Source organism: Leptinotarsa decemlineata, unplaced genomic scaffold (assembly GCF_025532065.1).
Source record: "Leptinotarsa decemlineata unplaced genomic scaffold, Ldec_3_MD MMD2_tig00001064_RagTag_RagTag, whole genome shotgun sequence".
NCBI classification, from domain to species: domain Eukaryota; kingdom Metazoa; phylum Arthropoda; class Insecta; order Coleoptera; family Chrysomelidae; genus Leptinotarsa; species Leptinotarsa decemlineata.
The window spans coordinates 9,918,259-9,943,844 of NW_027412558.1; the positions used below are offsets into that span (position 1 = coordinate 9,918,259).

The 25,586-nt window shown below is 34.5% G+C and overlaps 1 protein-coding gene across 3 annotated transcripts in view; it reads left to right on the forward strand.

Annotated features, from left to right (window-relative positions):
- The first annotated feature begins 1,402 nt into the window (after positions 1-1,402).
- LOC111503577 (rho guanine nucleotide exchange factor 10) overlaps positions 1,403-25,586 on the forward strand; it is a 432,407-nt gene continuing 408,223 nt past the window's right edge. For all 3 annotated transcript variants that reach the window (XM_074175648.1, XM_023157920.2, XM_023157921.2), the window contains exon 1: positions 1,403-1,634. The gene's annotated coding sequence lies outside the window, so the exon portion shown is untranslated. The remainder of the gene's footprint in view (positions 1,635-25,586) is intronic.

Consider the following 25,586-nt stretch of genomic DNA (forward strand, 5'->3'; position numbering starts at 1 on the left):
CCAGCATTTTCTGCAAACGAAGTAAGTGCTAACTAGAACACTGTCATCTTTCAATATCTAGATCTATGCATTTAGAGTTTCTCTATCCGTTTGGGCGAGCTCTCTTTTCAACGAGAGTCGGGTCGGGTTTTCAACCTTCCACAACCTGAAAAATGAACAAAACTGAATCAAGAGAAAATTTTCTTGAGTTATAGTGCTGATGCAATCCATTGAAGAGTCGAATCAATCAGTACTTTATCGTATTCATCAATTTTTGAAGTTTCTTCACAGATCTGAGATAGGGCAAACATTTCCTTTGAATATTTACCACAAGCGATTGTGGTGTTAACTTCAGACTTTCTAGACAGTATGCGGTACTCTTTTCCAGAAGTGAGAAGAGAAGTTCTCTTTCAAGCGTCAAGGGACGCTTGTAGTGCTACTACAAAAATTAAGATTATTCCATGATGAACCCAACACATGTTTGAAGAAACTGAAAATAGTTATTAAATGACACATGAACCTATTTTGAACGAAAGTTGAGAAATATTTTTAGAGAAACTTGAGATAACTGGAATAATTTAATATTGAGCTTTACGACCACTAACTCCAGCAAATTCTTGAATCACTGCACAAGAGGGCCTGACTACATATGCGTGAATGGAAAGTATTAAAATAACAGAATGTGCAGTGAACCTAAGAGAAATAACTGGTAGATCCCAGGACGGAAATTAGTACAGACATTGTATTGGGTCCTCACGTTTTGGAATTGTGTCCATTTGGTTAACTTCTAGGTACACTAGGCACTACGTCATTCGTCACCTAATAGCCTCTATATTATCCGAAAGAAATTTAAGTTTATGAGTACAGCAGAAAAAGAAAAAGAAATTTATGAACCAACCATCAAACTTTTCGAAGAGATTTATAAAATTAACGGTAAAATGAAAGTCATTGGTCCTCTCATTGGTACCCGAGGAACAGTTTTCCAGATAGTTTAAAATTTCTATGACAACTGTGAAATTTATCACTCTTGAAACTTCGAAAAACTCTGAAAAACATATTTATTCACTTCAAGTGGTTATTTTGTCTTATTTTGATAATGTATTCAACGACCTGAAACGAACAGATATTTAAAAAATTACTTTTGGATGGTAGTATCTATGAAAGTCGATTGAACGGCCACATATGACTTCAGATTCGGGATCAGCGGTCAAAAATACGTGGTTCAAAAATTTATTTAATGTGGGAGTAAAGTATTCGAGTAATAACCACAATTTGAAAATACAATATACTGTTAGAGAACTCCAAAAATTCAGATTTCTGCGGTGTATCACGGTCAAATAGATTTATTCTCCATATCCACTAAAAACCGCACTCGTGGCAACGTCGCTTCTTCGCGGCGTGCTCGTGACAGTTCAGTGCGCGTTTTGAGCAGAAGAAGTACACACGGAGTAGGTCTTGGAATAGTGACCGCTGCGCTGCCTGCAACAAACTTCGAAGCCGGCATATCTTCGGCTACGCTTGTTCTTGTGCACAAAAGTTATCGTGACGTTCCGCTTTGTTAGTTTTTATGGTTTTCGCTTGTACTTTTTGTTTGTTGTTTATGTTGTGGGTGTTTTGTGGGTTCTTATTTTCACCGGCTTGGATACACATGATTGGTAAGTGGAGAAAAAGTTATTGGTAACGACTGAAATAGTTACGGCGTTCTTTTCTTACTTGGTAAATTTGGAGTCGTCCTGGATAAAATCTTAAATGGCTGCAGTGTTAACAATTGAGAATGACCCTCCGACTTCCTATTTCAGGTTTGCCACGGTAATAATCATACCACATGGACTCAAAACTAGTATTATAGTAGATATTAACTTACGTTAACGTCCTTCTATCGACAGTTCAGAATCACTTCTCCATTTTTAGATAGAAAGTGGGAAACTTCCTGAGAAAGGAAGAAATAAATGACTGCTTAGGAAATCTTTATAAATAGATCATGCACATCAGTTTTTTTTAGATACGATGGAGATGAAAAAATCCACCTGAAACAGTTTTAATTATATGAAATTGAATGTAATTCATTTGTTTCTGTGACGTAAAATTTTGCAAGAGTCGAGTGAATCTTCTTCCGAAATCAGTTAAAAGGTTGCTCATGAGGAGATGAAGACTGGAAAATATAGTTTTCCCCCTCAGTGAAGTTTTTTGTCAATACTCTTTCATCAATATCTGTTTCTATAACAAATGTTGGCAGTATGAACTGAATAGGAAAAATGTCGTGTACCTATTTCAATGTTTATATATTTGAAAGTTTTGTTTTCAATGGATTTTGTTTCGGATTTTATCTGAAAGAATCTTTTGTGTCTGATCTACACATCTTTGGTAAATATTCTCATTGATACATTTCATTTCTTCGTCTTTTCTCACTTTCTTTATGTTGGAGACATAGAAAACCTAAAAACCATTCATTCCCTTCAAATTAGTTCAATATCATTTTGAAAGAATATTTGAATTATTTCTTGTTCCATACAGAATAAGACAATATTTCTGGGTTCCTTTCCTGGGTATGTTGATTTTTCTACCTGGACCTTGTAAAATACCCAGCCCTCTTTCTGTAGTAGTGTCATAACCACTATTTAAATCTATCGAAGAATTCAGGCTTTGACCAGTTGAGATGTTTGTTTTTCACTTTTTTGTAGATGTTAGGATACTCACAAAGGGATGGGTTTATTTCATTCACATTTTAGTCGATGCCTGTGCATTTATTTAGTGCCACCAGATTATTTACTTACCCACTTTCACAAATTTGTTTATTTCATAGACCTCCTATTTAGTTACTGGTTTAAAAAACAATTCTCACATGCCATCCATGCAAAAAAAACCTCATGAAAAAGACTATTTTTTGAACTCCTTTTTTAGTTTATCATTAGTTTGAATTAATGCTTCATTTTTCTATCCTAACCTACAAAATATAATCGATTTAGGCTCGTTCAATACTGAACATGCCTGAAGAAGCTGTTATATGATGAAACACGTGTTGCACCTTTGTTTGGTGAAAATTTCACAATGTGTTACTCATAGATTTTTATCAAGTATTACCAAATATTTCACCACATACCTGGACTTGGGACTTTCACTAAACAGTTCTACAAACACGCAACATGTGTTTCGCTATAAAATAGCTTCTTTAGGTGTGCCCATACCAGCTCCCAAACGGTTTACAAAAACGCAACACGTTTTTGCTATAAAATAGCTCTTTCGGACGTGCCTATACTAGCTCCCAAATAGTTTTACAAAAACGCAACACGTGTTTCGTTATAAAGTAGCTTCTTCAGGCGTGCCTATACCAGCTCCTGAACAGTTTTACAAAAACGCAACACGTGTTTCGTTATAAAATAGCTTCTTCAGGCGTGCCTATACTAGCCCCTAAACAGTTTTACAAAAACGCAACACGTGTTTCGCTATAAAATAGCTTCTTCAGGCGTGCCTATACTAGTCCCTAAACAGTTTTACAAAAACGCAACACGTGTTTCGTTATAAAATAGCTTCTTCAGGCGTGCCTATACTAGCCCCTAAACAGTTTTACAAAAACGCAACACGTGTTTCGATATATAGTAGCTTCTTCAGTCGTGTCTAGTATATTGTAGTTTCTTTCTTTCTATTTCCATAGACGTAATTTGTTTGGACATATATAGAGTGAGTTAACAATATTGTCTAGGTATTGTCGGGTATTTTTTCATAAAGAGGAATATTGAGACGTCCTGTAGATTTATTTTATTTCTTTCTTTTTCAGAAGTCTGAAAATGAGTTTTTTTTTTTATATGCGTGCTGTGAACGAATGTACACCTGCTCTTTTGAATTTTCTGAATTATTGACATTATAAAAAAAATTTGGAAAAATAATTCTACATTTAGGTCAACTTATTGAGGTTAATAAAACATAGTAATTTTCATATATTTTTTCTGTTTTTCCAGAAACTCGAAGAGAGCTATTGGCATTCTCTGTTTCTTGCATTAATATTTCCTAGTATAACTTTGCGGGAAAAATATTAGAAAAAGTTCTATTTGAAATGTTTCATTGATTTTTTGTCACGTTGTTGTAATGTACGTAAACAGTCTTGAATTTTGTGTTCAGAAGATATCAGTTTTTTCGGCAATTTTATTGATAGCAAATACTGCGAGAAATTTTTAAAAGATATGGGAATAATAATGTGGATAGTTACATTTAATGTTTGATTTTTGTCATTTCAATAAACTGTATAGTAGTCCTAATCATCTCCAAATGATGCTAACTTGGTTAGCGAAACACGCCTCGAGAGACACATTTTTGTTCTGATGAGGGAACTGTTTCCAATACATTATTTTCACGGCAGAAGTTCTAATTTCTACTTAAGTTTACAAGTGTATAACAAAATTCAGGTTTCATTTGCAATTGCAAATAAAATCCCGAAAGTTATAAATGAGAAATACTTGCAGATTCATTATTCAACCTGTTGTAATCTCAAGTGACCTGATTTTGAAACAGACATTCCATTTTTCACTGTCGAAATCGCTTCTTCTTTTTGAATTCGCTATTACAATAGGTTTTAATCAGTATTTCGTTTTGTTTGATTTGACTATATAAGAGTGAGTAATCATCAGACGTAATGAAAATATGAATTCTTTTACAAAAAAATATACACCGCAAGCATGTGTTTCATATAGCTGGTGGTTTGATTTTCAATGCATCAGCATGGTGTTCACTTTTGATCGCGATTTCGCGATCAGCAGTCTTATTGGGCAGGATACCTACGAGGTCTGTTAAAAAACTAAGATGAATTTTAATTTTTCTCAAAGAATATTTATTTCTTCATCAATTTCTATTTTGTCCCCTTTAAAGTAGTCCCCCTCAGATATCATACACTCGTGCCAGCGTTTTTTTCAATCCTAGACGCAGTTCTGATATGCATTTGTTGGTCTTCGAGCTTTCTCAGCGATTCGATTTTATTCTCCTTAATCGACGCCAAACCCTATGGGTGTCTTCAATTTTTGGAACAAGAAATAGTCGCAGGGTACTAAATCTGGAGAATACTGTGGCTGAGGCATGATTATTATGTTGTTTTTGGCCAAAAAATAGGAACAGTGCAGTATCGTAATGCCAAAGTTATGAATTGATTTTCCATGGACGTTTTTTTCGTATTGCCTCTTGCAAGCGGCGCATAATTCAAGATAATACTCTTTATCGACCGTATGAATCCTGATGCACTACGCCATGGTGATCGAATAAAACAGTGAGCAAAACCTTGACATTTGATCACACTAGGCTTGCTTTTTTGGTCTTGGCTCTTCTGGGCTCTTCCATTGGTATGATTTTACTTACCCTTGACATACCCATGATTCGCCACCAATTATGACTCTTTTGAGCAAATCTTTCGTTTGTGAACTAGACTATATAAAAGAGCCTAAAATGATCCTGAAATCATTGCAAATTGAACATTTTCAAAATATGAATGATTTGATAGGGGAATATAGAAGCTTGGTTTTGAAAAATGAACTGTTGGAAAATATTCTGTTACCGAGAAATTGTAAACAACAGTCACAGAAGCGTCGGAAAACCTTGGAAAAATTTGAAAATTAACTAATGATTACTGGAGATGACAAAAAATTTAATTGTATCGCCTATTTTTCCTCATCGACTTATATAATTGCAAAATAAATAAGCCCAAAACAATAACGAACGAAAAATACTAGTGTTATTATGAAAAAAGCGACGGGCGCTTGATATACAAAAAATATGGCACAAAGCGCCCACGCTTTTTTCACAATAATACTAGTATTTAAGCAATAATGTCGATATATCCAGGAGGTTAGGTACAGCGCCATCTGCCCGCTAATAGATCAAGCAATAATGTCTATGTATCAAGTAGGTTAGATACAGCGCCATCTGCCCGCGAATAGATCAAGCAATAATGTTGATATATCAAGGAGGTTACGTACAGCGTCATCTGCCCGCGAATAGATCAGGCAATAATGTCAATAATTCTGTCAAATACAGATCCCGATATGAAATGAAAAGGAGAGTTACAAACAAACATACATACAGGTGAAGCTAATATAAAACGTGTAAAAACAATAGGAAATATTCATTGCCATTTTTACACCACGTAATCGACCAGATACATTTTTCTTGGACGATAAATTATTTTGTTTCATGTCTCAAAGAAAAATTCTCCAGAAAAACAAGCCATTGTGAAATTTCCGACCTCTCAAATAATTCAGAGCACCATTGTATCTAGAAGCGTCTTCTCTTGTCACCTCGTTAAATCTTTTGTTCGGACACAATTCGCCGTTCTCAAGTTTCGATTTTTTTCTTTGAAACCAAGTCTAAATTATGAATTTTAATTTGGCCTACGTTGTCAAACAACTACTTGAAATGCTATTTATGAAACAAAAGAGTCAGCAGACTAGGTGGATCAAAAGAATAAAGAAAGCAAGAAACTATACATGCACAGGTCGAGTTTACTTTGAAAGGTAGAGTATTCGCCTGGTGGCGATTGTAAGAGCGAGAAATGAACGTTCTGGTTTTGTGTTTCTTGAGGAATGAATCCTAGTTTTGCAAAAACTGGAAGAACAGTTATTTATCGTATAAAAGACCATAGAAACAGTTTTTAGAATGGAAAAATAAATTCAACATATGCAACTCATCTCCTTATGCAGGCGCATGAGATCAATCATGAACTCGAAACTTTTTTTTGCAGAAGAAATGTTGGAAACTTGATTTTCTGGAAAGTATGGAAATCCATGTATAATAATAATAATGATGTTTGTATTCCTTTGAAATGATCATTTAAAAAGTAAAAAGAAATATGTAGATGTATGATAAGGAGTTGATAAATAACCTAGAGATTACAATACATTGAACACATTTATTTGAAGGTGATTGACATAGTTTTATGATGAATTTCATTAGGTCGGACTTCCATTGTCTGATATTTTTTTCATTTTTATTTTATTTTTGTTCAATTGTTCTATTTTATTTCACTGTTATTTCATTTCAGTGTTTTTTTTGGTTGATATAATTGTTATTTTCAGCTATTCTTTTTCAATTCTTCTATTTTAGTTCTTTCAGGGATTTCAAATCATTTTATAGTTATTTGGAAGTATACTCAAAATATTCATTGATAGAATGAAAACATCCCACTAAAAAGTATTCTTTAACTTTCCGTTTGAAAAAAGACATTAATGGGATACTCTTTATATTTGAAGGCAGACAATTGAATAGGTTGGAACCTGCTAGAGAAGATGATTTTTGAAACAATTTCGTACGATGTTGCTGCAGTTTACGTAGATTTCCATTTCTTGTTGGGTGATTGTAACACTTTGAATCAGTTTCAAACTACCGTTTTTTTTACAAAAAGCGGACAACTATAAATGTATATAGATGCTAGCGTTAAAATTTTCCATTCCTTAAAAATTGGTCTACGGAATCTGTGTATCGAAGATGAATGATGAGAGATGAATGATCGACTTATGTTAATTCCTTCTCCCCAAAAAAGTAAATTGTAAAATAGTACCGAGTAAACTAGCGCATAGTAAATGTTCAACAAATGCTCTTCATTCACAACCTTTTGAGTTGTACCAATGCGTAAAAACTGGTGTTGATTCTCTTGCAAACATAATTTATGTGAACTTCCCAACTCAACCCGGAATTTATATGAAGTCCTAAAAATTTTGTGGTTTCCGACGGATAGATAGTGACATTTTTTATATCGACCTCTATTGGCTGCTCTAAGTATCTTTGTTTGAAGAATTGAACTAACACCGTTTTGCCGGCATTGACTACAAGTTTATTGTGTTCAAATTCGCCTGGAGTTTCGCAGGACAACCAGCTTCTTCTGAGATTGCACTATCATAGGCAAAAAGTGATATTGACTTTGTACCTAAATTTTGAGGTAAATCATTGATATAAATCAGAAAAATTAGCGGTTCCCTGTGGAACTCCAATGTCTACGTTGAATGTAACAGTGTTCGTATCATCCCATATAATTTCATATATGATATTACCTATGCAAGAAAGGTCCCTCTAATATCTATGGCATATAATTTGTTAGTAAGTATATCAAAATCTATGGAGTCGAATGCCTTGGATAAGTCAAAGAAAAGGGCAGCTAAAAATGCTCCTTCCGTCGACTTACCTGAACAGTACCCATGTTGATGGCTACTGATTATATTGTGGGTCACCAAAAAAGGGAATAATTTGTTACAGATACTTTTTTCAATTACTTTAGCCAACACACTGGGAATGGTTACTATCGATTATAAAGGTGTCATTTTTCTTGTATAAGGGAATTATTTTACCAATTTTTAGGAGGTCTGGAAAAGCTTCGTCCTCGACAGATTTATTGATTATGAATGCCAATGGTTCACAGATGAGTTTTGTTACTGATTCAATTATTTTTGTAGTAAGGCAGTCCATTTTGGTGGAATTTTTATTCTCGCAGTTTGATAGATTCAAATTATCTATATGCATATCGCCACATATTGAAATGTTCCTGTAACGTCTAGTACACTGGTTCATAATTTTTGACAATCTTTTTATGATCATAAACATGAACTATCAAGTTGAGAATAGTTCCCTGTTACTTAATACGTATGTTCTTATCAGATATGCATTCTTTGTCGCACTAGAATGATTAATATGTAATATTTATTGATATATTGGCTTGTTTTTCACATAATTTTTATGCATTGTATCCGCTCTTCTCAGGTAGCTGAAACTAGATTAGAATTGATCATCTGTTCGAACCTTAGATCATAGTAATGTTTTTAAAACATGAAATGTTTCAATCTGAAAATGGTGAATCAAGTCTTGCTTGAGAAAGCGATTGTATAGCGAAACATGTGTCGCGTTTTTGTATACCTTTTACAGTGAAAATCAAAATAAATCTCTCTTGAAAATATACACCTTTCAATTTTAACAAGATTCCTATGGATGGAATTTAATCAAATCATTGAATGTCAATACGTACTGTCACCGATGACATGAGTAGATTGAACTGAGTCCGTGACACAAAATCATAATTTTATAAATGAATTGAGTGTTTTTTCATATAATGTTATCCAGATTTGGTACTGAAGAGCTGATAAGGCACGTGTCTTACGGCGAAACATCTGATATGTACCAGTGAGAATGACAGTTTCCCATGTAAAGGAAATTTTACCTCTTTTAGGTACTTTATTGTGTAGCAATCCTCTGAATGGTATCTGATTCAGTTCCATAACGAATGTTTGGAATACAAACTGATTAGAAGAAATAGAATAGAATAGTTTCTTCTGTATAATTCAGTGTTCATATAAAAGAAGTTGTTTGGAAAGTAATTTTGTTTAGTGTAATTCAATGTTACTTCTGTGTATAGAGTTAATTTTTTTAGTTGATTACTCTCTTCCTTTTTTGGAAGTTTCCCACATCTTCTTCTGTAAAGATGCAGAAGTAGGAAGCCACCACCTTTTTTCGCAAAAATTAAACTGTTCCAAAAATAAATAAATCTTATTAGTGACAGTATTGATAATTTAAAATTTGACATACAAAAGTATGTCAAATGTGTTTCAAATAATTTCTCCGTGAATCGTTTTGTAAATATTGTTTACAAAAACAACTTGCTCTCAGTGCACCATGAAATTATTACTATCACACATTGCAAATGCACAAATGCAGCCTAGTCTTGAAAAAAATTAATCACTTCATCAGCTCATTGTATGTTAATCAGCTTTTCCCAATTCTGTCGCTACCATCCGCAAAGACTAACAACCCCAATGATCCCTCACATCAAGATCGGGTCCGAAATTCCAGGAAACAATCGGCTGATACACATCCAAAATTTTATTACTATTACCTATACTATGTTGATTAGGTTTAAATGTTTTTTGATAGAGCATAAAATTGCTATCGTAAAGTATTTTCGGATGACGAAGTGCTTTCAAAAGTTTTTACGATAATTTCTGTAAAATCAGATAATGGAAGAATTTAAATGTCGAACAGAAATGAACTCCATCGACAAAGCTTTATGTTCCCGATGAAATGTTTGTGTAATTTTAGAACAGCATAGTTGGGTAATAATTCTGAATGGTTGAAAATTGGTCTGAAGTGTTGATGAATATGTGGTGTGAGGTAATAATCCACACATTTTTATTGAAGCCAAAGTAACTAGTGTGTATAGTTTGAATTAACTATTGTTGACCTGTTCACGACTCAATCAGCTAGAAACATATTCACGTATACGGACAATACAGCTATATTCTACGAAGAGTCTTCGTGATCGTTCCCTCTAAAATAGGAAGTGGGAAAGTGGAATCAGATTTCCAGAATCTTCAAAAATAGTTTTCGCACAGATAATTTAGGCCAAGCGTACTATATTTTTTTGAGGAAAATTCCTTACAGGGCAAACTCAACGGAAATGGGTTGGAAAGGTAGTCAGTAATATTGGGGCAAAAATTCAACAGCTGAATGTTTGCAGGGGCGAAGGGGTGGGGGTGAAAAGGGGTGAAAAACGGTTTTTCGCGGTTTGCGGCCAAAATAATTGTTTTAGAGAAAAAATTAAATAGGAAAGTTGTGAATAATAAGAAAATCTATAACTTTTGTATTTATACTTTTAACACATAACCTCAAAATTTTCGAGTAAAACGCGAAAAACCACTTTTCTCGTTTTTTATTTTTCATTCCACGAAAAAAAAGCGTATCACTATGAAAATTTGAGCAATTGTACTATTTTTTATCACAAATAAGTAGCAATTTTTTTTAGCGATAAGTTAATTAGTTTCTGAGAAATTCGCGTTTTTCGTCTAGGCCAAAAAAGTTTTTTTTTGGCTTAGACAACTTTTACACCGCTCATTTTTTTCGTAATCACATCAGCTTTCAGATGAAAAAATAAAAATATACTACTTTGAGCAAAACAAATCGTTTAAAATGCAAAAAACTGAAAAATTGTGTTTTTTTTTCGTGATTTGTTTCATATTATATAATTAAACGGTTTTTAAACTAAAATAGAGTTGAAAAATTTTTATTATAGAATATTTAGGATGTTTTGAATTAATTATCAAGGTTTTATAATGGCAAATTGAACAAATAAAGCTTCAAATAAAATGTTTATTCAACAAAGATGCAGGTAACCATACATTATACATAAGATAATGAGATGAAAAATTGTCTTAATTTAATTAATTCTTGCTCTTTTACTTTGTGGCCCTGGTTGTTGATCTTGTTGTTATTCTTCTTCTTCTTCTTCTTCTCCTTCGTCTTGTACATTTTTATCGGATTATTCTTGAAGATCAAGTTGCTCAGCAAAAACATCATCCGTGTCGTCAATTTGGGTACTTTGCATCTCGATATTAGAACACTCATTCGAATCGCAACAGTTTCTGAACAGCTGCGAGCATTTTAAACCATGCTTCCGGCAACTGCAGCGCAAAGTATTACAGCCTTTTTCACAACTGCAATGAATTTTTTCAAGCAAACTGTCAGAAATCAACTGTTCATCTGTGTAGTTTGGCATGAGGATGCCGTCGCTAGACATCTTCCAACCCCAATCCGTTGCATTAATTGAATTTCCGAACCATGAGTGAAGCTGGTGATACACACGTAAAATGTGCTGCTTTGCAGCTCCTTCCGTCTGTGGTAATTTTTCCAATTTGAATGTAGATTTGATCGATGCTGTTTGGTACAGATCAAATCTTAATTCGTTCAACGACATACTTTTTTTTGCTGAACATTGCTGCAATCAATTTGCAGCCATTTTTTATCAACAAATCTTGATCAGCATTTACATTATAAAAAATATCAGCCAAATCCATAAAATTTGTTATTGCTAACAAAGACTTTATCGCAGTTCTTTTACCTTTTCCAGTGAAACCGGAGGTTGTATCACAGCCAGTGAAACAGTGCAAAAAAGCGATATATTTACCATATGAATGCTGACTAAAACTGTCGGAAGAGTAATAAGCATCTCTAACTTTCCCTGAACCAGGGAGTGTAAGCCCACAGCACTGAGGCCACATGTGACCCATTGTACACCTCCCGAGGAGTTGGCCTTCTAGGTCATCGTCTATCCTGCCCTTTCCAGGAAGGTAGACAGGTCACTGGGAGACCTGTCTACCTTCGGCAGGTGTAGACAAAGACTAGCCGTACACACACTCTTTTATTGACAATATCTCCGGGCACTCGCACAGGACATGCCTGACAGTCTCATCTTCCTGTTCACATATCCTGCATAGAGGTGTGTCCACTAGCCCCATATTATGGAGGTGTTTCCTTAGTTGTTAGGCGTGGATTTTTCCTGGTCATTGCCAGATATTTCTTCGGCGCCAGCTTCCCAGGGTCTCCCAAGGTGATCCTGGCAAGATTACATCCTTTAGTTTCGTCCCATCTCTTTAAGGATTGAGCATGGGTGTAACATTTGACTAGTTCCGCAATTGTCGAAGTCATCAGGCCGTAGGTGTCACTGGGTCCTAAAATTCTTAGTCCAGCCGCAATGCGATTACCTTTACTCCTGTCGCGCCGTTTAACCCACCTCAGAATAATGCTATTATCTACCGAGGCTTTGGCTAAATCTTGGTGACACTCTAGTACTAGCCCTGAGGTTATACGTTATCTGTTCAAGGCTAATAGGGCTTGTGTGCTGTCAGTGCATATTGAGATACCAGCCAGTTCAGTTTGGACCACGCTGGTATTTCTTCCCATTCCCCACTCAATTCTTAGGCTTAGTGATTTGGAGTACACTCCACACCCTGAGTCTTCTTTGGTTTTTGAGCCGTCTGTATGAATCCGAATTGCATATGTATCATATGACTCTATGTTCTGCTTAATTTGTATTTTGAAGGGTTTATTAAACACAAACCTGGGTTCAATTGCATCGCTTGTTGCCTGCAGCAGAGGTTTCGCAGTAAGCGTTTCCCGCTGGCCCAGCCTCAATTGACCCATTCCTACTTCGAGGTTTACATCAGCCGTGCGCAATCTTACCATGGCCATTAACGCAACCTCCTTAACATACAGATCAAGAGGGGTCAGACCCGTGATTAATTCCATTGCCGCGGTTGGTGTTGTTCTCATAGCTCCTGTAATGTTTAAACAAGCCAGTCGCTGTATTTGGTATAATTTTTGGATGGTCGTTGCTTGTAGAACTTTCGGTCCCCATGCAATGGCTCCATACGTTAACATAGGTCTTATTATTGCAGTGTAGATCGAGGTGACCACACGGGGTGAAAGACCCCATGCGCGTCCCACTGTCCTCCGACATTGCTCATAAGCCACGTATGCTCTATTTGCTCTACTCTGTAGATGAGAGTTCCATGTTAGCTTTCCGTCGAGGATAGTACCAAGGTATTTTACCTCTTCAGAGAAGTTTAGTTTGCTTTTGAAGATATCGGGAGGTTTTAAGCCCGTTAACTTCTTTTCCTGGTGAAAAGGACCATCTCAGTCTTCTTGGGATTGATGACAGAGAGTGTTTCATAAAGCATGTTTCTATTAATTTGAGCCCATCCTGCGCTCATATTGTGCCCTTATTCAAGAATATACTTATGTCGTTCGGAATATTGACCTAAGGATGGGCTGCTAAAACGATAATAAATTAATTAATAGTGACACAATAAACTATAATAATAACCATCTTTTTTAACTTCTCGAACATACGAGAACATAAATTCAAACATGCTTTCTAAAATAGAACCCTCGATAGAACAGGTCCATACCAGAACATTAAAAAATGAAACTGTTCATTCGAGTTTTAGGACCGTTTCACCAACGGGAGTGTTTGACATCCTTAGAGATCCGTGTGTCTCCAATCCACGTTATTGCTCCAAGATTGCGGGTATATTGTGTTTGTGTATCTTCAATCTTGGAAACAATAATGACCCCCGAAGATGCTAGTTACGCCGGCGAAACGTCAGGAAGAAATTAAAAAAAACAACGGCATAAAAACCATCAGTTTTTCCGAATTCAGTCCAGGAAGGTTTTGTTACCAAAAAAACTGATTTTGTCAGAACTTCGAAAGAAGTAAGCATGAAACAATATCGAAACATTTTTCCATATTTTTCAAAAAGGATCGTAAAGACACGAACGTTTGTCCGAAAGACTGCAATCTTATTTACTTGGTATGCCAGAAAAACAAACTGAGGAACAAGCTTTGCTATCAGAAAATGTGATTTTGTTGAGGGGTCACTTTACTCCGAACTTTATGTTTTTGATGTAAAACTTGAATATTCATGAAAATGCTTTCATTCGACTACTCTTTCATTCTTCATAAATATGTATAATTATCATATCATGATGCTTCGAGTGATGAATATTTATCGTTCGATCAAATGGCACATATCATTAAAATTAACGGAATTACAGTGGTATGGATTCATTTATTGAAGTTGCACTTTTGAAGTACCTATCCATTTGATTGTTTTTTGCGAACATGTAGAATGAAATATTGTTTCATCATTCGCGATGAAATTGCATGTACGAAGTAAAATAACATTATTGCAATTTGTATGGAATTGAATAGAATACATTGGCACTGTGAAAACATAGTTTGTTTGTGAAATTGGATTTAGTTGGGTATATTTTCGTATGATAATCGAGGAAAATAATTAATTTCTGGTTTGATGTACAGGGAACATTGATTAGATTACATAGGTCATCAATTTTATTGTTCTATTCAAGAATATTCATTTCTTTTTTAAAAGTAAATTAGGTAGATGCCAGATTATAGGAAATAACAGGGATTTAAAGATTGTACGTTTCTTTAGTTTTTCATATTTTCGCATAAACCCGTTGAAAATGTATGAAATTGGGTGTTTTTTCAAGGACAAAACAAGCACTATAGGAAAATCCTTAATAAACTCTAAGAGCGGTGCCTGTACGAAAGTAGCGATTTAGGTTGGATTTGAATCGATGGAGATTATAAATTCGTTTAGAAAAACGTTCTGAGGAAGTTTATTCCATATAAACCTAGTTCTGCAAATGAAAAAGTTATTATCCAGTGGAGTTTGAGGTGTACTGAGTTGAACCTCGAAACAATGAGCAGCCACAGTCCGACGCGTATTTCTGATACGTGGTGGAATAAAATGTTCCAAATCACTTGAACACCTCCTGTGAAAGTATCTATAAAAGAGAGACCAATCACCAACCTTTCATCGATGTTCCAGACTATCAAGGTTGCAAGTGATGGTGTCTCCACTCAGAAGAATGGCTCTTTTCTGGATGGAGTCCAGCAGCTTCAAAGTATGCTAAAGGCGGAGCTCAATTCATGAAAACAATACTCCAAAGATGATCTGATCTGAGCTTTATAAAGCATCAAAAGTTGCTGAGGTTTGTACAGTTTTCTGATTCGGAACAGTGTTACAATCTTTTGAGAAGCAGCCTTTGTAATTCCAGAGACATGATTGTGTCAAGACAGATTGGTCTACATTTGAATCTCCAACAAACTTATCGAAGTAGAAAGCGGAATTGTCTGTCCTGACATTATTATATCCGGTTTGGTGAAAACAGATGCCTAGGTTTTCGTGGCATTGAATTAAACCTGGTTACTTTCTCCCCGATTCAAAATCACCTTTAGATCCTCGTTAAAATATGCAACTTTTCCTGCTGCCGGTGAAGATGTCCATCCACAGTCAATGTCCTGGAATCCAAATGTAATGTGTGTTGTCGTCAGCAAAGCAATATATTGGATTCTTGGTTTTTTCTAATGAGTCGTTGATATACAATAAAAAGAGGGTTGGAGACAATATAGATCGCTGGGGGACACCAGCGTTGATGGTAAATGTATTCGTGAGATATTCTTCGACGGTCATTTGAAGGGAAAGTTCTTCCAGGAAGGTCGAGAGCCATACACAAAAATTATACGACAAGCAATAGCACTAAAGTTTGGCCAGCAAACCATCATGCCACACACAGTCAAAGGCCTTGTAAATATCAAGCGCCACAGCTCTTGACTTTCCACGTTTCTCGATTCAGTTATTCCAAATATTGATGATCGCTGAAGATGTTACAGCCTTTCAAATATTTGAGGATATGGTTGTTTAGGGCTTTCTCTATGATTTTTTATATCACTGATAGCAAAGCGACTGGTCTATAGTTATTTGGAAGATTTTTCTTGCCTTTTTGGGAATAGACTGAACGCGAGCAATCTTCCAACAAGAAGGAAAAACCCCTTCCTTGTAAGACAGGTTGAAAAGTTTGCAAAATACTGGTGCGACTTCATTGACGCACTTTTTAAGTACGATTGCGGTCACTTTATCGTTACCAGACTCCTTGTTGATATTAAGCTATTTCAAAATTCGCCTGACTAGATGTTGTCGAAAAGTAATTTTCGGCATTGTGGATTCTGGTGTGGGAATAGTGGGTAGTGCCTTTCCCAGAAAATCGACTGTGAAGTGAATAAATATATTCTAAAAAGTCAAATATACATTTTATTTTTGTTGAATATGAATAGAGGTTCATTATTTCATGAAAGTTCACTATTTATTCAAGACATAGTTTTTACACATTGGTAACTTGATTTGATAATTTGAAAACATACATTACATGGTTGAAATAAGTTAAAGTTTTTCGAATTGAAGGGGTTATATTTTTAGGAGTGATTAATTTTTTGAGAAAGAAAGTTTTTGGCTTTCTACTACTCCATCTGATATAAAAAAAGGGGATGAGAGAATCTTCCAAAGAAAGAAAGGAAGTAATCAATTTGAAAATAAGTAACTCTATACATGGATGTGTAGATCATGCAAAGAAGTAATTTTCAGACACAAATTGAAAGAAAGTCCTCCTGAAACAGCTACTTTCATATAAACATTGAATGACACGAAAAAAAAATTCTTTCGAAACAAATACTTCTATATGAACACTGAATTATACAGGAGATAGTTTTCTCTACTCAGTTTGTATTTCAAACATTTGTTGTGGAATAAGAATCAGATATCATTCACATGAGTTCTACTTTGAATGAATGGTGATAAATTGTACTCACATGGAACACTGTCACCCTCACTGGTATACACCGATGTTTCGCCTTAAGACACTTGTTATTCAATTTGGTACTGAAGAGCCTTAGGGCAAGTGTCTTAAGGCGAAACATCGGTGTATACCAGTGAGGATGACAGTGTTCCATGTGACTACAATTTATCACCATTCATTCAAAGTAGAACTCATGTGAATGATATCTGATTCTTATTCCACAACAAATGTTTGAAATACAAACTGAGTAGAGAAAACTATCTTCTGTATAATTCAGTGTTCATATAGAAGTATTTGTTTCAAAAGAATTTTTTTTCGTACGTGTAATTCAATGTTTATATGAAAGTAGCTGTTTCAGGAGGACTTTCTTTCAGTTTGTGTCTGAAAGTTACTTCTTTGCATGATCTACATATCCATGTATTTTCAAATTGATTACTTCCTTCCTTTCTTTGGAAGATTCTCTCATCCCCCTTAAAGCTTTTCATTTCGACAGATTCACACATACTTTCAAATAGCAATTCTTGAAACGAAACTAACTGAAAAATATTCAGAGCACTTTCTGAAACTCTTCGTGTTATTCTGGTTAACAAAGGGCAACATTTTATCCTTACACGAAGGATCTGCAATGGAATGAAAGAATGCTATGAAATACATACTTTGAAATCAATTGTTTTCTTCGTTTCTTCAGAAGTTTTTTGTATAGAGATAGAGAAGTAGGAAGCCATGATATTTTCCAAAAACTAATCTCCAATTCCATGAATGAATTGTTTCTTTAGATGATTTGATTTACAGCCAGTCTTCAAGTATGCCTACTGACTATATGTGAAAAGTTTTCTCTCCTTATGCGAGTAATTGGGCAAATTTCGGATATGCGGTTGGTTACTTCGTTCACTGGAAGATGGGGCGATGACAAACCTTGTTGTTTGTTGTCCGCTTCAGCCTAGTTCGAGGAATGACACTCTGAAGAAATTCGATTTTCAATTATCGGAAATCATCGACATTATGTTGATGATAGGCAGTACCATGCACTGACGAGTGGCCAAACAGTCCGAAACCGGTCTGCAAGTGTGTACCAATAATTGAAAATCTATCGCGGCAGTTTTATCGCCAACAGCATATGCAGGAATAACTTTAGTGAAGAATCCTGCACTGAACCTGTTGGATATAATCCTACGCCCTTAGTGATATTAGCCAGGGAAATACTTGTTTTCTGATAGGTGTCAGTCCATTAATCTACAGTGTAGGGAGTTGAGACTGTCCTAAACGAATTGCCCCTTCAAAAGTTCAAATATATGGTGATGAGGTGTTGAAAACAAATATTTCGAGAAGTACACCGTGAGGATGTCTGATTTACATGTAATTCATGAAATTTTATATCAATGCTCTTCCATTCATCACGTTGTGCAGTTTTCCTGTGAATGATAGCTGTTTCAACGAATGTTTGGAGAAAAGCCTGAATCAAAAAAAAATTTTTGTCCTTGTGAAAATAGTTGTTTCGAGAAGGCCTTTTCTTCTAATTGTATGGTAATTAGTTCACCTTCAGTAAAAGATTCCTTTGAAAATGACCTAGAATTTTCGGTGATGTGCTCATACTGATGAGGATTAGGATAAGTGATAACTTATATGTGGTGGAATTGGCCGATACTTGATGAAAATCCATAACTACAGTATTCAAAAAACATTTTATTGTGAGAGTTTACTTAACAGTTTTACAAAAACGCAACACGTGTTTTGCTATAAATGGCTTCTTCGGGACTTTCTTTATTCGCCCGAAGAAGCCATTGTATGCGTGTTGCGTTTTTGTAAAACTATGTAGTGAAAATCTCACAATGAAGTTTTTTTTGAATACTTCACTTATTCACCGGTTTTTTTATGTAAGGAAGAGTCATAGTTGATTATAAAGGTTTTTGCTGTATATTTTTAGACGATGTAAGTTCTAACCCCTAACTCCATTCGTACAAAGTTTTATTGGTTCGCAATCAACAATAATTTTGTTGAAACATAATCAACAGCAAAAAAAACACTTTACGAAAACAAAATCAGGGCTGGTAGAGAAGATTCTTCAACGCTGAGTAATTGGATGAACTCAGTTATCCTTTTACCCAACTAAATTCATACTCGCATCACTATAATATGTATAGATTTTCCGATGTTTTCCTACTCAAACTCAAAATTACTGATATGATTACGGAGTGCTACTAATTTTCACGATTTCACTAACCATAAGTGTTTTCTCATGTAATTCCTACAAACGAACCGAAATTGAAATCGCCGTTAAATTCAACTGGGTCAAGCTGAAAATGGGTTCCTTTTAAAAGTATACCCGGTTTTATGATACCAATTTAAAGTTAATAAAAATTGAAAAATAAAGCTGTATAGAGCAGAGTGCGAGGTTGAGTGGATTGCAGGCGAAATAATGTTTGTCTGGAAAAAGATTTGTTTCCGGAGTTGCGTTTCTTCCATTCCGGGTAATGGGTTCATTATTTTTAGGTATATAATCGCGGAAACTGACTTTTCCGTCGGTATATTTTAGCGGAATTGAATTTCTCGATAAACTTTCGTGTTTTAGTCGACAAATGCGTAATGGACTGATTATTTTTCGATTGGGCTTGCATATCATTTCATCGCAGTACGTTTTTATCGGTTTTATGGAATTTCTCTCGGATTTTCTAATGTTTTTTTCATAACCTCGTTTAGTCATCTGCATCTTACTCAACCAATCGCGATTGAATTCGGCAAATCGGCGCAAATGTTTTCAACGAAGCAGATTCTTGGTAACCTTTTGGAATATATTTTTATCCATCAAATAGGGATCAAGTCTAAGTGCCTAATTAAAATTCGAGAAACTCGAAAAAAAATTGTTGAAGTTGTTGTAAGTTCAAAGGTTTTTATCTTTTTTCTATAGCACATGTAAGTTTTCATCAATCCAGAGTTAGAATTTCAGAAAAGCCTAACCCGCCGATGTTGAAAAAAATTGTGAGTACCTTTGTATTTTGACGTGTAGATAACGACTCCAAAACAAAAAATCAGTGTTTTCTCTTATTTCTAGATTTAAACAGCCCTCCACAGTTCCCAAACTTTCCAGCTTTGTTTTTGCTATACAGTGCTTGTCTTCAATGCCCCCCCTTTTATTTTTTGAACTCAAAAAATTGGAAATTGGGATAATGCATGAATACTTTATTTTGAAGTGAAATTATACTTAATGATTTTAATACTTTTGATTTATTTTTAGATATTAAATCACGAATTGTATAGAGGTAATAAAGGATCAACACGTAGGAATTCAATAGGTTTGTTAATTTTTATGGAAAATTTGAAAACGTATACAACTTTGAAGGTTGAAGGTATCAATTCAATCTTATTTACGTTACAGATTTTGGAGTTTAAAACGAGATTTCTTTGCTCGGTTCCTCGTGTACGATAAAAATATCTTAAATTGGCTTATTGCATTTTGACTTATAGGTAATGCACGAGCTTTCATGAAGAACACATTATTCAAGGAATGTAATAGTATTCTTCCAAAGTTTTTCAAATGCTACAGAATTTTTGGCGATCATTGATATGCACATCAATGTTACCAACTTAGATATAAATTCTGATTTCGTTTGTTTTGAAACCTGAGATATTTAAAAAAAATAATTTTCATAATATACCATTTTCCATTTCCTTCAAAAAGATTTTATCCAATAATACATTTATGTTAACAATATTTAAACCTTTTTTTGTTTACTATGTTAGACATTGCGACAAAAACGAATTCCTTTGTTGATTTTTCATGGTACGACTATGTGCTGGTTGATTTCCGTGTTTACACTTGATTGGCCAGCTGAGAAGTTGATGATAATTGTTGTTGTTTTTGATCGAAAGATATTGGTTTCCAAAAGAGTCGTGGCACCATCATTTAAAATTTATGCCTGTCAAATAATTTTTATCGTAATCGGTTGAGTTATTTGTGGTTAATGTTACTTAAAAATGGATGACCTTATAAGAACACGTCATCTCCATGTGGATAATTCCTGTGAGGGTTTTATTACATACTATACAGTTCAAAATCAAAACACCATACAAATAATTTGGCAGACTTAATTATGTGTTTTTGAGCTTGATCCTTGGTCCTTTACACTTAGTACGAAAGATTTTCAAAATTATAAATAATATATAAATGATGAATTAAAAATATAAATAAAAATTATAAGTGCGTGCTAGTCTCAAAACCGCCAAAAAATATTTGGATACAGTTTTCATAAATGTATTGTTGTGAGCTTCATTCAATGTACTCTCTTCTGAAGATGTTCTTATCGATTTGGGAAGATTTTTTTTGAAAGTACATTCATAAGTAATGTCGTATTTAGACATTAAAAGCTGTTGACCGCGAATGAAATCCCTGGCAACAGCTAATAAATAAATAAATTGATTGCTTCCTTCTTTTTTTTGAAGATTCCCACGATTTTGTATCAAGATGGAGAAGTAGAAAGCCAAACCATTTCTTTCCCAAAAATTAATTTCTCTTAAAATTATACACTTTTAATATAAAAATGAAAAAAGAGCAAGAGCCAGTAGAATAATTTAGATTTGAAATGGGATTCATATGTTCACAAGGAAATACGATTCGTAGCATCAACGAAACACCGTTGCTGATTTGGAATTGTAACAGTGGCAACACCCTTCTGTCATATGAAATTCGAAGTTACCCACTGTAGGTAACTAGTGTTCGGAGCCGATATAATTAATTAACAAAATTTTAATGCTCTACATACGTTCAATTATATTGTAAATCCTATCAATTGGTGACTGAAAATCAAATGAAATACGGTAGCACAAAAGCTTTTGTTGATGTGATGGTCCTGCTATCAAATGGAGACAATCTAGCTAAAAGATAGACTCTGAGAATCGGTCAAGCTACATAGGTCACAATATGTGGCTACCACGAACCGTCTCTTATTTCAATGAAAACTCAATATTCTTCGAGGAAGTGTTGGAACATACTAATAACGATGAAAATATAAAAAAAGAAATTAACGAGTGGATTGGATATAACAGTGAAAGCTCTGAAATATGGTCGGTCGAAAGCCGGTCGGTTCGACGCGGATGCTTTGTTTACTCACTCAATTGACCGCCGTGTTGGTCGGTAATTCAAGCTGTAGGTTCAACTATCGATTTTCACTTGCTATCGTCTAACCCGTGTTAGGAATCACACGTTGAAAGGTAAGACCTCGTTAGCCCTTAGCTCGCACAAGTTTCGACTTCTGAGGATTGTCGTTCATAGGGGTGCAACAGTTGGTTAACGGAGAAACATATTTTAAACTGAAACTGAATGCAAATGAAATGCTTCACTAAGGTTTCTCCTTAAGGAAGACACTGAATCTGAATCACTTCCAACTTTCTGGTTCAGCCAAACTCCTAAGTATTTACTTAGATAAAACCTTGTCTTAGGGATCATATGCGGAAAAAATCATCTTCAAGAGAGATCAAACTGTTTGATCTTCCTCTTGAAGATGATTACTTAGTGATCGAAACACGTGTCGCGGTGTTGAAATAGCGGTTTGATGTTGGGAAGAAACTCCAGTAATATTCATTTTCGACAATAACAAGATCACAGCGTTAAAAAATGGAAGGAAAATAGCAACTGAATTATCTGCTTTAATGAAGTTGGTGTAAAGCAGATGAGTCATCTTTCAGATGTTTTACAAACTATAGCATATTTAAAATCAGAAAGGTTTTATAATCAATGATTTTTTTAAGTAAAACTGCGAATATATAAATTCTAATATTTACTGGCTAAAGTAATATAACCTAGACTCGCCAATACTAATGCGATTTGTTCAAAGTAAGATATTCTTATTGGCCCACCATTCAGTCAACATTTCATTAGCTGTCATCCCTATTGCCGTATTCAGCTCTGTGAAATTATGAAGAATTTATGTAATCGCAATAATTATTTCATTGAATAAATTTAGTTTTTCATCAAAATCCCGCAGAAAAAATATGTCACAAATCTTTGTCGATTTCAAGTTAATGTAGTATGTAGCTGTGTTAGCAAGATAAGTTGTTATTTTTTCACCAATATTGACCGATTCCTACTTTCTGTTTTGAAAATTTAATGGTGTATGACATTTTTCATCTCCATTTTCTCGAAACCGTCCTAGTATGTGTGACCAATATTTTCGACACACTGTTCACAAATTGCTTTCTGCAACTGGCCTTTGGATAATATTGATTAGGCGTAGATGAAGGTTCGCTATTATGGCATCTAGATTGCAAACTGTTAACGTTTAACAAGACAATAGCATATCTGATACCTAACGGTGTCGAAAATATTAAATAATACTGCAGGGGATGTAAACAATATTCGCCAGTCGACATTGAACCCGACAGATAACGGGTGAAGCGGCCTTACATAGCCAACGAGAATTGTAATTATGCACAAGTGGAATGAACATTCATTCTATCCCGGTCTTAAAAATATCATGGGATTGAAATCGAAGACATATCAGATAATTTTCATTCAGTGAAACATATCACCACCCACCATCAATATTTCGGAAACCAACAGCCCAGAGACCCGTAACTGAAGGTTTTACACCCGCGACATTCGTAAGTGTACATCCCGCTAGCCCCTCAGAATGTTTAAATGACAATGTGCGATATATCTTTTGAATGGTCTCGTCGAGTAAGAAATGAAACCCGAATATTTCCGAAACAGGTAGAAGTATAAACAATTCCCTAGACCCTTAATTGCTTCCCGCGCACGCCTCTATATCATCTCTGAACTTTTTCAAGTCTCACCATAACATTTGTGATAAGTCATTTGAAAAGTCTCATTGAGAAGAATATAACAGTCAAATTTTGCTTGATATATACAAATCAAAATAGTCAGGTTGTTACGGTTCCATTCAACTATTTTTTTCTGTATCAAGTTCAAAGACTATATAAACCATAAATGAGTTCGAAAAACTGGCGCCCAACGTGGGGCGTCAGGAATTAAGACACGCATGCATGTGCCTTATAAATAATTCGACACCCAACATGCGAATGACAATTATATGACAAGATGATTTCTTCAATTGAGAACTTTTTATAGAAATCCCTTGCATTCATGTTTTTAAGAAGCTACATAGTATAATATAGAAGGGGACAGACGATGTCCCTTTGAGGAATTTGAGTTACGGTTGTTGAAGATTTTCAATATTTCGAAAAAAATCAAGGTACCAAATTTTCTTTGTAAATCTATGTATATACAATTGAAAAATATATACTTTGTTACGGAAGAAATGACACCGGTTACAGACTTAGCCTATTCGTAGAGGCAATGTACATGAAAATAAATAGGAAAAAATACCCTAGAAAGCTCAAAGTAATTTAGAGCACATCAGATTAGAACCATCGCAAATGACTACTTGTTGGTTGGAAATAAATCAAGTTAAATAACAGAGAAGGAAGTCTGACGATTTGGAAAAAAAAATAAACTATGGAGAAAATATTTTGATACAAAACTACTGAAAGAAGTAAGGAAAGGGTATTATAATGATGGCAGAAGAATTTATGAAGAAAGGATGTACGACTAGTATGGATCAAAACGATAAGAAGAGAAGATATTAGAGAATGCGAAGATTTTAAAAACAAAACAGAAGAGCTATTTGAAAAAGAAATTGGATAGAAGAAAAATCAATCGAAATTGAAACTCAAAGGAATTCTTTCAGAAAATCAAAAACAAATTAAGGTGTAATCACGAAAACAGTAGAGAACAAACTCATCTCATGAAGAACCACCAAGGGTCAATCCATATCAAGTGATCAAAATTAAAAATAAAATTTTCCTTCATGTTTTTATTTCACTATAGTTTTTGGTTTAATGAATTATCACATAAAACAAAATAAAAATTTGGAGGAAAAATTTTTTTATCTCTTTTGGTTTTTCCAAAATTTTTCTCCAAAATTTGGAAAAAACTTATTTTTGCGTGTGTACAAATTTACGTTTTGATTAATATCTCTTGATTGGATTAAGATAGAAAGGTAAAATAAAAGCCATTCGGTTCAGAATTGAATTAGCTTTAATTTGATATACAACATGATAGTATTCAAAACATTTAATATTTTCAACTTAAAAACTCAAAATTTCAAAACCAAATTCAAAAAATGCATATGATTGAAAATTTTCAAAAAAATACTGTATATTCCTCATGTTATTACTAAGATGTACACAAAATTTTAGGTTGGGATCTTAATGGGATCATACCCAAAACTGAAATTGTTTATATTAAAACGCACAATGTTCAAGATTCAAGAGCAAATTCCAAAAAACGCATATGATGAAAAATTTTCTTTAAAAATACCATGAACTTCTGATACTATCTTTAGGTTGTGATCCAAATTATAAGGTGGGATCATTATGGGATCATATTAAACTAAATTAAAATACATCAGAGTCCAATGGTATAGATATGCGTAAATTAGTTTAGTTGAACAAATGTCAAAATTATGTAATGGCAATAAAAATCTAACAGTTTATAAAATTCGAATTTTACATGTAAACTTTATAAATATAACAGGCGTACATATGAAATAGTTAATGACTATGTACCGGTACTGAATGAGCTGATGATTAGATGCTGGTGAATCGCAGTCTTGAAGTTAGGCTCTTTGTAGCTGCAACTGCTT